This window comes from Meleagris gallopavo, chromosome 6 (genome assembly GCF_905368555.1).
Source record: "Meleagris gallopavo chromosome 6, MGAL_WU_HG_1.1, whole genome shotgun sequence".
NCBI lineage: Eukaryota > Metazoa > Chordata > Aves > Galliformes > Phasianidae > Meleagris > Meleagris gallopavo.
Genome location: NC_139409.1, coordinates 31,599,108 through 31,616,919, shown reverse-complemented (window position 1 = coordinate 31,616,919; position 17,812 = coordinate 31,599,108).

The following is a 17,812-nucleotide window of genomic DNA, read 5'->3' as shown; positions in this document are numbered from 1 at the left end:
TTCTAGGAGGATATTTTGAATTGTCTGTTGGGGTGGGATGAGGGAACACAAGGTACATGCTCTTCACTCTCTGTCCCTGCTCATTATAACAATGGCCATTTCAAGCAGTACTTATGAACTTGTGCCATTTGGCAGGCTAGTAATTAGCCTAGTGGCATTTCCCTTGGCTCCTTAATGTTATCTCTGAAATATGCTGTAAGAATGCAAACTATATATTCGAAGGGTTGGGGGGAATGAAGCTTTCTGGATCTCTAAGTTGCAAGGGATTTGAAGGTATAACTCTGAAGAAATTTTCCTGCTGGAAGGCATGACACTGGGATGAGATCAAAGGGAAGAGGTACTGCCTTCAGGCATATACCACGCAGTTATAGCTGGATTATTGCTTTGTGATCTCTTATTAACACCAAAGGAGCCTCTTGGATTATTGCAGAGCTGTTTCTCCTGATTCCCTGGCTTCTGAGTCTGGCTGGGGTAATTCTATGGCAGTGTCTGACAGTGACCAGTAGTGCTAGCCAAGAATATGATATCCTCATATCATGTTCTTCTGTGCTGCATTTACTATGTTTATGTTAAAAGAAAACACTTCTGGACTTTAAAACCTTAGACTAGAAAGATGAAGAGCATGTACTGGAGTTTTAAATGATACTCAAGGTTGATTAATAGTGCCCCAGGAGGTCAACTGAAATTTAGGGCTAGAATTTCTAGTAATAGAGGAGAAAATTGCTGAAAAGAAAAAATTCTAATTTTCTTCCTTTAGACACAGTAATAACCATTGTCAAGTTTCAGAAATACAACACCAAGGAGCTGTCTACTAAAGGAAATCACTGAAAGCCCTATTAGTAAAGTCATAGTGAACAGGGCTGAACAAATTTGGGGAAAGTGCCCTGGGAAACAATAAGAGGCTGGTGAGATGATCTGAGGGCTCTTTTGATCTCTGCTATTTTTGATTTTAAACCTTGGTATTACTGCATCCCCAGAAATGAAACAGGATAGAAGCAGGAAGATACTTGGAGGTATTGAAGAGGACGAGGAACATCTGCTAATGTGAGAAACAAAGACAAATATCAGAAAGGCCTGGACTGGAACAGGTGAATTTCTGCTATAGATCTGTGGAGAGAGCTATCCTTAGGGGTGAATATCCAGAATAATCACCCCAGAGCCCAGGTCATGGGCAGAGGATCATGCTGCACTAAATTCAGTGGTGTTGAAAGTCATCTAATACTCGGGAAGAGGGAAGGGCCCATACCTTCACCTCTGCCTGAGGTCTCTACAATAAATCTGATGCTGACTCTGCCTGCGAATGCCAGAGACGGGAGGAGATGGAATGAAGGCAAGCCTTGTCACACCAGCCCTCCTTATTTAATTCATGTAGCAGCTGTAGCTCCTGTCTCTTGAGGACTTATACCATTCTTCACATTTCATACCCCAGGGTGAGGTTGCAGATTTGGTAATCTATGCCAGGGTGTGCTGTGGTGAGGGCCAGAGCGCTGGCTGCTAACCTCCCTGTATTTTCATTTGCAGGAAGCGCTTTGTATTCTCTGTGAGTGAGCCAGCACAGTTTAACTGGCAAGGCTCACACAGAAGGAGTAAATCAGCATAGTGATGTTGGAACTGCAGTGATTTATACAACTGAAATCCTTGTGTCTGTATTTTCTGTTTGCTTTTGTAATTTATTGACTTTTAGTCCTTATGGCTTGGATCTGCCTTCCTCCAAGGGTATCACACTGCCAATCCCACTTCATACTATTTCAGCACAAAAAAGAAAGTCACTTATCCTTTGGGGGTTATTTGATGTCTAACAAGTCATTCATTTCCATTTTGCTGTTTTGGAATAAGAACCTAAAGAGCAGTTATATATTAAAATTTTTCAATATCAATAATCACCTGCTCCTAAGCTGTTCCACATAAGAGTCTTAGATCAAGAAGTAACTAGAGGCAATCTTTTGCTGATGAAGGAAAAATAGCAACTTCATGGGAGGAGGTCCTCAGAAGCTTAAACATTGAAATTTACTCCCACACAAAGGAATTGGTTACACATAGAACACATTTATGAAGAGTCTTCTGTCTTCTGGCCTCGCATCTTAGTTAACTGAGTCCATAGGCAACCAGGTGAGACTTTTCTTTTTGACATGAATATCTGTGGAAACTTCAAAATTGTGTTTCATCTGAAATTGTATCCAGAAAGATTGAGAGTGGCATGTGACTCAAGCAATAATGTTATCCAAGTATGATAGGAGAAAATAAACTGCTATATACCATACTGTAAGATGACATGGTCACTCATCCCTATTTCTTTTTAACACCTATGTAGATACATGAGAAGGACAAGAAGACTTGAAAGATGTTTTAAGCAGAGATTGCAAGAAAGACAGGAAAGACAGGAGAAAGAAGTCTGTGATTATTCTTGAAGATGATGATTGAACAGGCTCAAGCTCCCTCTTTTGTCGATTTGAATTCTGAACAATTTCCATAGGTTCACATGGATTTCTTTTGGGTCTGTATTGGTGCCACTAAAGTTGGAAGCAAGGTCATAAATGTAGTCCTTCTGAAAGAAATTGTGAAATAAGACTATGTTTGATATTGACTTTTAGTCTTGCTTATTTTTTAAATATTATTACAAAAATGTCAAAGGATAAAACAAGTAATTTCTGAGTTTAATCCCATCACATAGTCTTCATATCATTCAATAATTGACGCAAATCATGGACGTATTATGAACAACCAGAGCTGGGCCTGATAGCATCCTGACCTGAATTTATATCTGAGTGTGTGCCCGCCCATGTAATTGAAAAATTATCCCCAGTCTGATTATGAATCCATACATTGTTACAGTTTTGTAGAAGTGGCCTATAATGTGATGAAGATTTTAAAATAACATTACCGCTGGTGTCTGTGAAAAAGTCATAATCTTTTATGAAGTTTTTGTTTCCCAGCTATTGATTCTACCTTCTTCATATTTAAATTCACCGCCTGCATGGTGAAATGGTCCAGGGCACTTTCCTGGGGACAGTTTACCATTTTTCAGCTGAATGATGGGGACAAAACCTGAATGGAGGTGTCTTTGTAAGGTTTCCTAGCTGTTCTAAAAGCAAATAATGTGTGCAGATTGAGTTTGTTTGTGTCTTCCTCAATATTCCACTTGTGCAAGGCTGAAGGAGGAAATTCAGACTCTCCCTACATTCAGTAGCCACTAGCAACAGTCCAAGTCTGAGCCAAGCTTGCAGAGTAGCTTTGGCCTGAGGGTCAAAGAAAGCAAACAATTGTCTTCCTACAATCACATATGCAGGGAACAATGCACTGTTGTCAAGACTTCTTCTTGTTGTGGTAACCACCATGTTCTTCAGGCTCAATCCATGTAAAGTGAGATGACTGTGACATGCTACATGTCACAAGGTGCAGTTTCACATCCTGCCCATAGGAAAACATATTTCAGTCAACAGGCTTCCAGTGAATAAATGTTGGAAATTCTCTGAGACCAATAACCGTGTGGGATGAAGTATTATAGACTGATACTACCTGATTTGGTGATGGTATCTATCTGATACCATCAGGATTCCATCCATCATTATTATTATTGCCATTAATAAAGACCAGAAAAATTGTTAATATTGTCATATAAGCCAGTGATAAAGGACACAATTCTGTTTTGATTAGAGATAGTACTGGTACATTCGTACATCACTTAAATCCCAGTACTTTGTATTGTAGAAGTCAAGTAGATGGAGCCAGGCTCTTTTCAGAGCAAGGGGCAATGGACACAATCTGGAACATAGTAAGTTCCATGTGAACATGAGGGAAAACTTCTTTACTGTGAGAATGACAGAGCACTGGAACAGGCTGTCCAGAGAGGTTGTGGAGTCTCCTTCTCTAGAGATATTTGGAACCTGCCTGAATGCCTTCTTGTGTAACCTGCTCTGGGGAACCTACTTTAGCAGGAAGTTGGACGAGATGATCTGCAGAGGTCCCTTCCCACCTCTATAAATCTTTGATTCTATGATTCTGTGATATAAAGATCTTTGTCAAGTTACAGAAGCAGGGAACATATGAGAACCATTTTACAAGAGTGAAATCTAGGGAATTACCTAAGGACACAGGAATTTTGTGAGGTAATATTTATAAATGTTGCAGGTGTTATGGTAATTGTAAATTGACAGCCTTACATCATGCTTCTCTAATTGGCTTCGGATTCTAGTTTCCACACAGTAATCTTAACGTTAATAATTTCATATCCTGCAGAAAGAAAGCTCTTTTAATTGAAAAAAAAAAGAAAAATCAGTTGGAATGACTGTCCCTGTGTGGCTTCCTTTCCAGTTTGGAGTTGTGAGCTGAGAGGGCAGTGCTGGGGTGCTGGGTTGTACTACATCAGTTTGTTTCCATAGTTATCAAAATGACCTGAACTCTTGCAAGAGGTGAAAATTCAAGGAACATACAAAAGTTGTCTTCTTCACTGAGAAAATAAACCATGGCATGTAACATCCAGCTGTTGTATACTCAGAACAAAAAATAACTCCTTATATTAATTAAAAGTATGTCACTGAAAAATTTGCAGATGTCATGAAATGCAAAGTTAAGGTTCTTGTTAAGTCAGCTACATCTCTGTCCCATGTGCTTGTGCTATCCAGGTACATAGGAACAGGAAAATGGAAATGAAAGTACTGTATAAATTGTAATGTCATTTAACATCAGTGTCCAGAAAGCACGTAAATATATGTTTGACTTTAAGACTGCGATTTACTCTATCTGAGACAAGTAAAATGAATGGGACCATTCATTCATTCTGTATAAAAGTTAAGGGCTTTCCCTGGATCAAGGATTCTCTGTCCTTTGAGATCTGCAGAAAAAAATGTGCTCTCAAATGTGAAAGGAACTTCTGTTTATTTTGTATAAACTGATCTAGAGGCAATCTAAAGACTTTTCTAGATTTTGGGAACCCTGCAGCCTTTATACCTTCTTTTATATTCTGATCAAATACTTTTTTTTTTTTTTGGTGTTAGTAAAATAGTGTCAGAAATAGTGCACATCTTAATTCATTAATTTCTTGGACCTGTTCCTAACTCCTTTGTGTTCTACTTTCAAGTCAACTGAAGTGCCCACATAAGCAGGATTTATGCCTTTCTTACTAATAAAAGCATTCAAAAAAAATCTATTTTCATTTAGAAAATTCAGGTTCCTCAAACTTTTGGTGATGAGACTAATCTTTTGTGTAATTGTCAGTGTACTGAAAAACATGTGGCACACTGGGTCTTGTAATGTGTACCTGGCTGTAGATAAGAAATGAGGTTCATGCAAGAAACAGTATCTGCAAAGACTAAGTACATTTACAATGAACAACGATGGTTCCCATAGATTTATTAAATATGATTGGCTGTAAAATAAAAAATAAAAAAAAGGAAAGGAAAAAGAGGTCTAACTCCACTCAAGGTCTCTAAGCTGGATGCCATGCTTTTGTGAGGAAAGTCAGATTCTTTTCACTTGCATTTAATGGACTTTAGTATTTAAAAAAAACCTGGAATTCAGCTGTGTCACAAGAAAGAAACTGAGTGCAAATCAAAATACAGATGCTCACCAGATCACAGGTATGAGCATTAAGCTAACTAAAGAAATGTAAAACCTCTCAGGGTATATTTTTGGCAACCGAGGAGCACAAGTCTTTTGCTTGTTTATCACTTCCTGCTCACCCTCTGGAAGCCCTTGCTGCACATACCCAGAGTTCCTGAGGCAAGCTTGTTATTACAACCACACACACACACACACACACACACACACAAAAAAAAAGTAGATGGAGTTTGCAGTAAATAACAAATACATCTTGTTCTTGCGTCTTCAATGTTAGCAGTGGTGGCCAACCAAATGCAGGAAACCTGTTCAGCTATTACCCGTCACTCTCACCTTTATAAACATGTGCTGTAGCTAGAGTTCATATTTTCATAGTGAAAATAAATACAGAAGGCAACACTCTGTCTGTTCCTGGCTGGCGTTTCCTACAGAAAGAAATTAGACAAAAATGAAGCAAATGCAATTGCATTTTATGTTCGTTTCCACATAATAACTTTTGAATCAACTGGCCAATTTCAGCTCAATTTGACAGAAGGTAAAAGGCTCTGAGATTATCGGCTTCCTACGAAGCTGAGGAAAATCAGCATCTGGATAGAGGAGATAAGGCCAAATGAGTGCTCCCACAGATGGGAAAGCAAATGGATCCACCCAGCCTGATTGCAGTTTGCTGGCCACCAAGCACAGCCTACCCGTGGTGCTTCGTGAATGTGTCAGAGGCGACATAGGATAGTGTCAGGGTAATCCTGAACAGTGAAGAAGTACTTTTCTAATATACAAAATGAATTTATATATTTCTGACCAGGAAAAGTTTTGCGTTGAAAGAAGCAATGGAATTTATGATATTTTTGAGAATACTAAGCAAAATTTCAGTTTGGAACAACAAACACAGCTCAAAAGCAAGAACTAATATGCTGTGTAGATCATGCTGTCCTAAAGTTGTCCTCTATGAAGCTTTGTATCTTCCAAATGCTGAAAAAATAAGTCCCAATCACAGGCACAAAGTATTTCCTGAGATAATACAGGAGGGAAGAGGAATCTCGGTATAAAAACAGGATAGTCTAGAATTTTTAAGAACTCATAAGATATTATCTAAATCTATATACACTGATGGTCTATTTTCCCTGGTTCTGAATATATGGAGATCTCAATAATTTCAAATAGTGATTTCTACTCAGGTGGCTAGATAAAAATTTTGATTTTGGTATCTTTTTGAATTTGTTCTTTTGATCTGATATTTTCAGAGACAGTGAAAATGAGAAACTCCATGCTGAAGCTACAAACATCTGTGCCAAACTGAAAAAATAATGGCTAGAAATTATCCATACGTCTTCATTTTGGAGGGGAGATCATCAAATTGCAAAACTTTAAGTTGAGAGGATAGCAAACAGAATATTTCTGGAGAAATTATGTATTTTATTGTTCTAGTGGAAATCTACTTTCAGTAGCTAAGACATTATCAGCAGATGAAAAATAATGGTGGATTACAGTGTCACTGTATTGGAGAAACACCTCAGAATGAAAGAAGAGGAGACAATCTACTCTGATCCTACCTCCTCCTTGGCCACTGTTTTGTCACAGTCACTTGTGAATTTGTTGGGCTGACCAAAACTCTGCCCATCCCTCCCTTTTCCCTCAGTGTCTGTATTTTACTGAAGGACTGGTAGGGGAACAGTGCAAAGCCACACTCCTGGCTTCTCTCCAAGAGGTTTGGGTCTGACATTCAAAGGAGAGATAAACCTTTCTTCCTCTTTTCTTTAAGGAGCTTTTGAAATGAGGCTATGTTGAGGACCCCACCTTTTGTCTCAAAACTCATATAAAATGTGAACAACAAGAAATTGCTATAAAAACTGTAAGCTCCTATTATCCATAGAAACAAGAAAGCTGAGTGTTTTTGGCAGAGGGTCTGCTAAAAGCATTCCAGAACAATCTCAAAGTGAAATATTTCACTTTCAAATGAAAGTGAATCTCTGCTCAAAGCCATTTGAATGTAGAAGTATATGTGTTTAAAGTATACATAAAACAAGGCAATTATTGAAATGGGAACTTCGTTGCACTGGCAAACGAATAAAATCTATCTCGTTATGAATTTAGTTTTAAAGGGACTTACATGATATTCTTTATGAAGTAGCCTGTTTGTAGCGTTTTTGATAGTACATTATCAAAGGACTTCTAGAAAACTGTTATCTGGAACCAAGATTTAACTACTGAGATTCTGACCTTCAAATCCAATTAAACACCTTTCCATTGTTTAATGCCAATATGAATGTGCGCAGGGGGTATAACTTTGAGGATCTTGACCTATATTTTTATATAGATCTGTTGGTAAGACAGCTGAATGGACACGTGGATGTATGTTGTCCTTCTACTATATTCAACATGTCTTGATTTATATAAAATCTAGTTTCTCTTTCACTTTCATCTCAAAACATTTAACTCTTTCAGACTCTGAGTGAATTCTTTGCCTTCAGTGAAGCAAGCAACATCTTCTGTTCCACTGGAAGCTGAAATTCATATGTACAATGTGAGAAAGATCTCCTTTACTTCTGACCATCCACTCAATGTCAGGCTTCATATAACAATTTTATATACTACAAGCCCTGTTTGTCCATGCCAACTTGGTTTTCTTTTCTATCATGCAAATACAGAGAGTTAAAGACAGGGCTCTTCAGTGTTTCCATGCTCAATTTCTGTGATAACTCCAGGTCCCCCAAGAAACAGTATAATAATACTTCTGCTTTTCAGCACTAACAGAGACCCCATTCTTTGTCAGCGCTTGCTCCTTGTTTGTTAAATGTGCATATCAAAATACCTTGGAGGCAGCCTATCAAACTTGATCTGATCTTCTTACAAAGGACTTTCTAGTGCTTCTTATTGCACTTACACAATCTTCATCGAAAGAGTGCCAAAAGAGTAAATCACAGCATTTATCTTCCTTGTAGTGCAAAAAAGGGCAGAGAGAAGAGGGAAGCCTGTGTGTTATTTCCCCAACCCCTTGCATGCTTCTGATGTTGAAATCCGGCAGCTCTGGTTTCCATGAGTTTTGTGTGTGTGTGCTTGGAGACTGTCTTAATTTGCATGGTTCACTGCCAGGTGAGAAAGAATAATGCCTGAAAGTACAGAGCAAACATAGCTGGTGTATCAGACTACACTTGCTGGAGGGGGTTGAAATGGTAGCTGCTCAAGACCTGCAGACCTTTGGCAGAGCTGTAAAAATAAAAATAATAATAAAAGGAGGGAGGTGTTGTGACCCAGGCAGCAGAGGTATGCCTGTGCATGCAAGTCCATTCAGGATCTGACTAACTGTCTCATAAGGTCCATGTGGAACTTGTAAAGATTTGCAATAATTCTGTACTGATACAAAACAGAGGACTAGGGGAGTCAAGCCAATGCATAGCTCTATAGAGAGGTGAGCTATTATCCTCTTGTTCAGTTTGGACTTAATGCTAGTGCCTGTATTAATGCCTGCCTGCCAACTGACCAAACAACTGGACAGCCAGCCAGTCAGAAGTAATAGTAAAGAGCTGTGATTATCCAGCAGAGGCAGGCCATTCCTGAAGGCCAAATTTTGGCCATAATGTCCCAGTCCTGCCCTGTATGGATGCAGTGCTGAAATCCAGAGGCACCTCTTGCTGCCTGAGTCTCCCTCATTTCATGCTTTCTTTTTCATGTCACTCACACTTCCTTCTTAACAGACAGGTCTCTCAATATGTAGGTGGCATTACAGATTAATTCAGCCTAATGTCATCCTGTAGCCTAGGTAACCTAATCAAGCTGTGGTGTCCCTGCTTATTGCAGGGAAATTGGACTAGATGGCCTTCAGAGGTCCATTCCAAGTCTAAGAATTCTATGATTCTACTGAGGTGTTCATATTGCTCTTACGGATAAGGATTTGGAAGGCCAGAAAGCTTAAAACTTTCCAATGTTGATGCTGCCCTACGTAAGTTCTGGTTGTTCATGGCAAGGAGGGGACAGTCCTGGTGTATCCTGCTCTAGCTCTGCTTATCACCATCCTTCTAACATACAGCCAGTGGCTTGCTTGCATTTTGTGCTTAACATCTTTCCTGCTCTCATCAGGATTAATGATTTACTCCTACAGCTCTTCGACTGGGGAGGAGTGCAGCCTCAGCTCAGCACTGGCACTGTGCATATGAGCAGATCTGGCTTCCAGATGTATATATTTTGTGTGTGAGGACATATGTATGTGTGTGAGGACCGCAATTCAAGCATTTCGGTATTATAGCAAAAGTAAAGAGATTTAAGTAAGACACTTTTGGAGAAAAAGAGAGAGGGAAAAGGTTTACCTTAGCTACTTGAATATTTCTTGAAACAAAATTTAGTTTGCACTAAAAAATATCAAAGTTGCTGTGCGTCTTTGATATGCTGTATTTCAAGAGAAAAAAGACTGTTCAGAAACCATGCAGCTCTCCTCCCCTGCCCTAGGATTAGTTACCCTGCAACCACACAGCCATAGCCACTCTCCCTGTGAGAAAGAAATCTGGGTTTTGGGGGGTTGCAAAAAGAAAATCTGAATATCAATCTGGAGCAGCGGTCCTGGGCCCTGTCTGCCTCCACCCGTGCCTGCAATGGTGCTGGCAAACCAGGGCCATGATGTCATGGCAGCTGCTGACGGCCTGACGGACAGCTTCCGCAGTGCAACATGGGGCCCTTTGGTCCCCCTGTCAGGCGGATTGGCAGCTGAATGGCACCAATGAGCGCCCGGCCGCCTTCCCTCTGGGAATGCTGCCCTCGCTGATGGACAGAAAGCAAAGGGAAAGATTGTCTTTGAACCTGAAAAGAATCCTCTTTTTTCTCCCTAAAGCTCCTGCCCCCACTCTTTTTTCATTCCCCTTTTTTAAAGGTGTTTTGTTCCGCGGCGGTTACTGAGTCTAATGGCACTGAATGACTTTTCCCCTTCGCAATCTGTCAGTCACAGGCTGGGCAGCAGGACTGTTAAATGAAGTCCTTTCAGAGCCAGACAGAGGAGGAATGTGTCAGTCATCCAACAGACCCCGCTGTGTTTGGATCTGTCAGAGGGGTGACAGGGCAGAGCAGCCGGCCTCGGCTGGGGCACGTTCCCAGCAGCAGCCAGGAGGCCCTGACAAGTCCAGGTGCTGGATTCAGAAGGCAGCGGGTGCGATGGGCCTTCCATCGGCTGCGAGGCCTGGGGCAGCCTTTGGGCAGAGGGTGTGCACTTCTAGCAAACCAGCCTTTAAGCCCAGGATGGATCTGTGCTGGGCATGGCTTTCAAATCACAGAGCTCTTAACTAAAACTCTGGAGACAGTAATCCTCTGGATGAAATGCACTTGTACTACAATTCCAAGCCATTTCTGCTGAATTATCTTAATTTCTTGAGTTTTTTTCTGGTAGATGACATTCTATTAATCTTAGGTGTTAGGTTAAGAGTGATGTGCAATTTGTTCTGGGGCTTGAACAGTTGGTCCTATTCACTCAAGCAGTGTTTTGCTGCACGTTATGAGAAGTGCCCACTATTGCTCTAATGAGAATAATGATCCTACGCTTGTATTTCAAGGATTTGCTATTCCATCTGTTTTTGTTTTCTTTTTTTTTTTTTTTTTGTGAGGGAGTGGATTTGAACAAACAGCTCCTGTTCTTACTGCAGCTCTCAGGGAATGGCTCTCTCCTGTTTTTACAGAGGTAGCAATCTGTGGTTTTGTACACAATGCATCCTGTGTTACTAGGGCAGCCAGATGCCTGATGCATTGAAATATGTGGGTTTTCTACCTGTAATTGTGGGTTTACATCTCCTGTGGCACTGCTGGGATCCCTTCCTGGTTTGTGTACCCATGGTGTAAACCCCAGCCCAGTGGAGCTGGTGGTCACAATGCTCTGCTTCGGACAGATGCTGCATGGCAGCACCAGCTCTTTTCCCATCCTGACTCTTCTGCTTCTCTGCGAAGTCATGGAAAACCAGTGTTCTCTCACATCTTGTCATTCACTATCTTAGCCAGAGCCTATTGTGTCAGCATGTGATTAAAAGCAGCAGCAAAATGCATTTCCTCTGCCTTCTTCACCTCTGTCCCAATGGATTTCTCTTGCATTTACTTGCAGAAGTGAAGCTCCGTCTGGTCTGTGGGGCTGTGACCACCTCTGGTCAAGGGTTTGGAGGTTAGCTGCTGCTGACAACTGTGGCTACAAGAAGGTGTTGCTTTAGAAATCTGCCTGTTCTGGCTGTCTGATAAGTTACACTCTGGCCCTGACTGCTTTCCTTTCATTGTTGAAGGAAAAGAGTGAAGAAAGAAAAAATTTCAGAAAACAACCACTGCATGACTTAATTGAGAATTATTATAAATGGAGGATAATCTAACTCCATCCCACCAAGCTGCATAGGTAGCTGCACAGGACAGTATCATGCAGGTTGGTGGGTCAGTGTCCTTAGCATTTGGCTGCGAGAAGTTGTCTGCATTTGTCTGGATTAACTGAAGTTATGTTCTCTAGGAATCAAGCTGCCTTATGGGTTGGCAGAACTTACATGGTATCTGGTGCGCCCTCAAATGAAGATGTTTGAGCTCAGCTGGGATGGCCAACCCAAGCCCATAGGAGGGAAGCCCATTTCATCTCCATGGGTTCTTGCTTCATCCATCACTCAGGCTAACCTGCAGTGCAGGGATGTGCAGGAGGAAATGGGGTCTGTTGTCATGTAGATTATTTATCCTTTATTTGGAGAGGTGTAATTATGCCCAGAGGGCAGTCCTTCACTGTCCTCAAGCTGCATCAGCCGAGACTGACTGGCTCCTCTTCTACCATTGCCTGGAAAAAAAGCTGGGCCGCACAGTGGGCCCCATGTGGAGCACATGGCAGTGGGGCATTCTGATGTGGTCAGAAAGGTCACCGTCCCCACAGGAAGGCCAGGGAAGCTCAAGGAGCATGTGCTAACAAAGGCAGTGGCCTCTTGCCTGTGTGTGGACAGGAACGTAATTGCTGAACATAAGCTGTCATTGTTTCACAGGAAAGAATCAGACAGCCCTGTTGGGGTTCTGAGGACTTGAGGGATGGCTTGACCCTAGATGGGTACTGAAAAACTCTCTTCAAAGAAAGGTTTCTTTTGTAACTACCTGAGTGGGTAGTTAGAATCAACCAAGCCACACTGCCTGAGTCTGCAGCATGGACGGCCAACTGTGGGAATCAAATTCTTCTATACCAGAATGCACTGAAACTTTCCCAGCCTGGTTAGTGTTGCTATATTTTATTTTAGTTTTGAAGATCCATAAATTATAATGAACTAACCAGAATTTCCTTTTTGAATGCAGCTCTTTTAATTTAACGAGCCTTCTTTGTTGCAGTTTCTGCCACTATCCTGTTTTTAAATATTTATGGCATGACTCTATGCACACCCTGCTCCACTGATGGGAATGAGTGATGTATCAGTTTGGATGCCTGTCTAACCTATCTGCAGGCTCAGCCACAGAAAACTGTTGGGCTCTAGCAGCTTGTCACTCATACAGCTAAATAAGTTTTGAGCCATATCAACATCTGCTTAAAAGTGGCCGGACTGCCACTGAATTGCTAAGCCTCAATTCAACCCATATAAATGGAAATTTTTACTGTTGGCATAAAAACATTTACAAGCTGAGACATATATTATAATGGGAGAGAAAATAAACCCTTAAAAAATCTGCACCCCATTTGTTCAGGATGTGTCTGAACGTTCCCATGCTGAGAAGCACTTCTTGCCATTTATTAACTGTGGCCTTAACTAGAAAGTGGAGCTGCTCGCTCAAATAAAGTGCATTCCTGGCTGTCCTGCTGGAATAGCTGTCATTTTGCTGAAGAGCTGTGTCACTGTGACATATGTACCAACAGTTACAATGCACCCAACAGTGCTGGATCTTTCAGCATCCAACATTCTCCTCTCCTTGCCTCTAACATTGAGCGTAAGCCTCATGGCTTCCCTGTGAATGCCCTACCTGTATTAATAAACATCACAAAGTATTTTTAATGAGGTATTACTACTTAATGTTTGCACACTAGGCTTTTCTCGATAAAAATCTGCAAAACTGGCGAGTAAGACGCTCTTTCACACTTTAAACACAGACACACACTTAAATGTGGTTTGTCCATTCACCCAGCACAACAACTAAGCAGCATAGCCAATAAGTGATAGGGGTATATACATTTTAGGGAAAATTTATTCAAAATTTGTACTTTTATGTCCAGAAGGGTTTGTATGTGTGTATGCCCCTGCTACTTGCACAGGAGGAACTGTGCAGGGGCTCCTGTTTGTGAAGCAATGCTTTCAAAATCAGAGACTAGTGTGAGAGCCCAGTGAGCAGGAGATGTTTCCTTCATCCATTTCCTTAAGTTAAGCACTAAAGTGCCACAAACTTTTTCTGGTTATTGTTAAAGGGGAATGGAAAGTTTCAAGCAATCTCCTATGTAAAGGTGCTTATATTACCCACAAAAGAAATTGAAAGGGAGGGGGAAAAGGCCCTCATCTGTAGTACAGTGATTTCAAGTGGTGAACTTGGGAGTCCTGCTTTTAATGGAGGCATTTAATTTTCAATAGGTGCTGCTGCTTGTTTCTTCAGGGAATTCTCACTGGTGAATTGAGGATCCTGCTTGCTTGCTGGCTGCAGATTCAATTCTCTCATGGGTGAAGCAAGGGAATGGAACTTGGTGCAATGGTAGGAAGGTGCAGGAGGGTGGGTCCTGGGATCAGAGCTGGGTTTTGGGTTAAATGTGACCCTACTGCTGCAGATAGACGCTTCTCAGTTCTGCATTGCAGCACTGAGGAACTTCACCTTTGGGGAGGAGTGAGCGGGACTATGGTGCTGCAAGGGCAGCAGAACATGAGGGCATCCTCACTCTCTTGTGCTGCCTGGAAGGGGCCCAGAGCTGGCCAGGCTGGCTTTGTTCCCACTTTTTTTTCTGGCATAAATTATTGTAGGTGCAATTTAAGTGACCTCAGTGTCTAACTACTTGATTTGAAGGCACAGTTAGAAAAATACACACGTAAATAGCCAAAATTGGACATTTCAGTTAATGGTTAGGACAGCAGCAGGGGCCAGGTTAGGAAATTCTGACCTTGCATCTGAAAGTTAGCTATACTGTACATTTAAACTCCCCAATTGGCTGAAACCTTACGCACCCTGGCATCTAGTCAAACCTCAAAATGTCAGATTTGCTGACGAGGAGTACATGTCCCCTGGAGACTGCTTACTGTGCAACAAAATGCCTTTCCAGAAGGATTAATATCAGTCTGATTGCCTATTCAGTCCAAAGTAGCAAAATGCAGAATAAATGCTTGAACTTGATGGCATGGGATCACTCTGGGGGTCCTCCCTCTTTGGGTCTCCACCAGTTCCAGCACTGCAACCCAATGACCCTGCCAGAGACGTGAGTGAGCTGTTTCTCACTCGGGTGGTCCTACTAACATCTGTAGAATGGTTTGGGTCAGCAACACTGAGTAGAGTGAGAAGCTACTCCAATATGTATCATCACCTGAGTCATGTGGAATTGGTACATCAGATACTTCCTAGAAAAGCTTTTTCACAGAAAAAAAATAATAAAAAAAAAAAAATCTGAGCAATTCAATAGCATTTAGAGCATGCCAGAAAAGACAATAGCCCTGGATTTTGTACGATCTTTCAACAGCATCTGTGGAACAAGCAATTTCTTCTTCTGGCAAAGTCTATAATGTGATGCGAACCTTTAAACTCAGTAATAAACCTCAACAGTGCTGCCTGAGATCTGCTGTTATTAAGAATTGATGTAGCCATCTGGCTACATCTATCTGTTGTTAAACATGATGTTTATATGACGTCATAATATATCTGTGCCTCTATAAAGAAAGACATGTAGTTTTCTGCACCAGTGATCTTGTATTTTGAAAGATTAGCACAGTCATTTTCCACCCTTTCATGATTAATGTATCCTTCTTTAACCATCCTCCAGCAAAACTGTGAACTCTTTAAAAAACGTTACATCTGTTAATTGCTGTCTAATATTTATGAACTCATTTTCTTTTATTCTCTTCTCTGGACCTAGAATCTCCCAGGGGCCCTCAGATCACAGGCTGACGACTGAGAGTAGAATATACCTTTCGTTCACCAGTGGTGGTGTGAAGTTGTTAATATTCTATTTTAAGGGAGCATCATGCTATACTATGTTGCACTGCTAGGAGCTGGTGAAAGAGTAGGGCAACGCTAGCTCCGTGTTCCTGTCCTTTCCTTACAGGACAACAGTATCAGAGTGACAAAGGACCAGGCAGGATGTAGATGACCTGGCCAGTACCATTAGTAAACAAAAGCTTGGTAAGCATTTTGCAAGTAGGCTTGACATGGCTTGTGCTTCCTGATATTTGCACCAGGTCTGAGGGTGCATAGATGGAAGCTGGGAATCACAAAACCACTGAACAGTTGAGATTGGAAGGGACGTCTGGAGGTCATCTGATTCAATCCTCCCAATGGAGGAAATACCTCCACCAGTGGGTGTAAGCCTTAAGCAATTGCTTTTGCTATGATACACACAAAATTCCCAAGTTCCACGGGTCCTTTGTTCAGGGACACAGGTTGCTGGTTAACTCAAAGCACCCAGGCAGATCTCATGCGGCAAATCTTGACTGGCCTCTTGGTTCTTCAGGATGGTCTGAGAGTGAGCATGGGCTGGGCAACCAGCAGTGTAAGTTTTAATTTGACTCTCAATACTCAAGGACAGATTTGGCTGCTTCCTCTGTTCCTCACTGCTCATGAAGTCACTCTTCCTTTGCAAAGACCTGTTCTTGCCTCAATAAATACAGCTTTCCACTGCTGATGTTTATTTTCCTTGGGGGGTCTCCTCATGCACTGTCACCTTTCCCTTTTTAATTTCAGCCTCTTATAGACTACATGCTGGTTTGCAAAACCTGCCAATCTGAAAGAGTAGCCCAGGGAATACAAGTTCCTATGGGATAAATGCTCTAACTTATGACTCATGGACTAGAATAGTAAAAGCTGATGCATAAAAGGCCCTGGGCACTAGCATACCAGTGGTGTTTTAAATTTATCTTTTGCAAATGAGAAAGATGTTTTTCTTCAAGACATACAAAAATATACCAGCTCAGTACAATCTAAACGAAGTTATGTGGGAACACTGCTCTGCACTGTATTGCCAATCTCTTGTGTTTATGTATAAATTTCCATGGGGCATTCCTGTCTGTAAAACTACTCAGAAAGCTTTCCTGTGGACTCCTTTTGACTGGCAGGAATACTAGCAGCCCTAAGTGTCATGTTGTTCATTTGTGCAGGGTGTTTTTACAGCTATTCAATAGCATCTGTGAGCCATTTGCTGGCTGAACCCTGGCTCTTCAGGTAGAGGTCGACGTGTGAGCCTCAGCCTGCGTGGTGGGGGTCGGGAGGCAGCAGTGAGCCCTTGGGCTGGTCTCCCTTCAGCTGCAAAACTGAGTTAAAAATGGTGACTTTTCATAGTAATGAAAGAGGAGTCTTTTTATTCCCCTTCTTTTCTCTGCCCCTTCATGCTTTTTGTGCTGGAGGGAAAGGGAAGGGGAAAAAGCTCTTTGCATCTATTTGCAAGGCAGATGATGTGCCTGTTTCTTGACATTTCACGTATGCCTTAAAGTGAAGCAAGGAAAAAGTGGAAAAGATCAAATCTGCGCAATGTTAGACACTGATGTTCCTGCACAAAGGGTGACAACAACACATTTTTTTAGAGTTATTCACATCTAATCCTTGGGCAAAATTATTCTCTATGACTCACTCACTCATTCCTCTGTTTTATCACACCAAGTCCAATGTCTCATGGGCTTTGAAGAATGAACCTTCTGTAGAGTTTGAGTAATATTTAGAAGGGCCAAAGGGGTTGTAAAAGAATAAAAGCACTTTATAAAAAGGCACAGACTACAGAAAATGTTTTAAAATATGGTACAGCCTCCAGATCATCCAAAATATTCTAAAAATTTCCTAAAGGCCAATGTCTGTTTTCTTAGCCAGCAGAAGAGTTCGTGTGGGATTTCAGCTGTACCAAAAATAAAGTGAGAGCCCAAAGTGGCTCTGGATCCAGTGTACAGAATTGGTATCTCTGGCAGATGCAGAACTGAAACCTGAAAGCCAAATATCTTCGATCTGAGGTTCCCATTTTGGTCATCTTTACTCATGAGATTAACTGAACTGTATTTTTCAGTCAAAGAAAGAAAAACTGTGTTTTTCAGTCAGACATAGGACGTTACTGGTTACATTTCATGTTTAAGACCACAGCTAATATGAACCCCGTATTGGCCTAGAAACTACAGTGAAAAGTTGA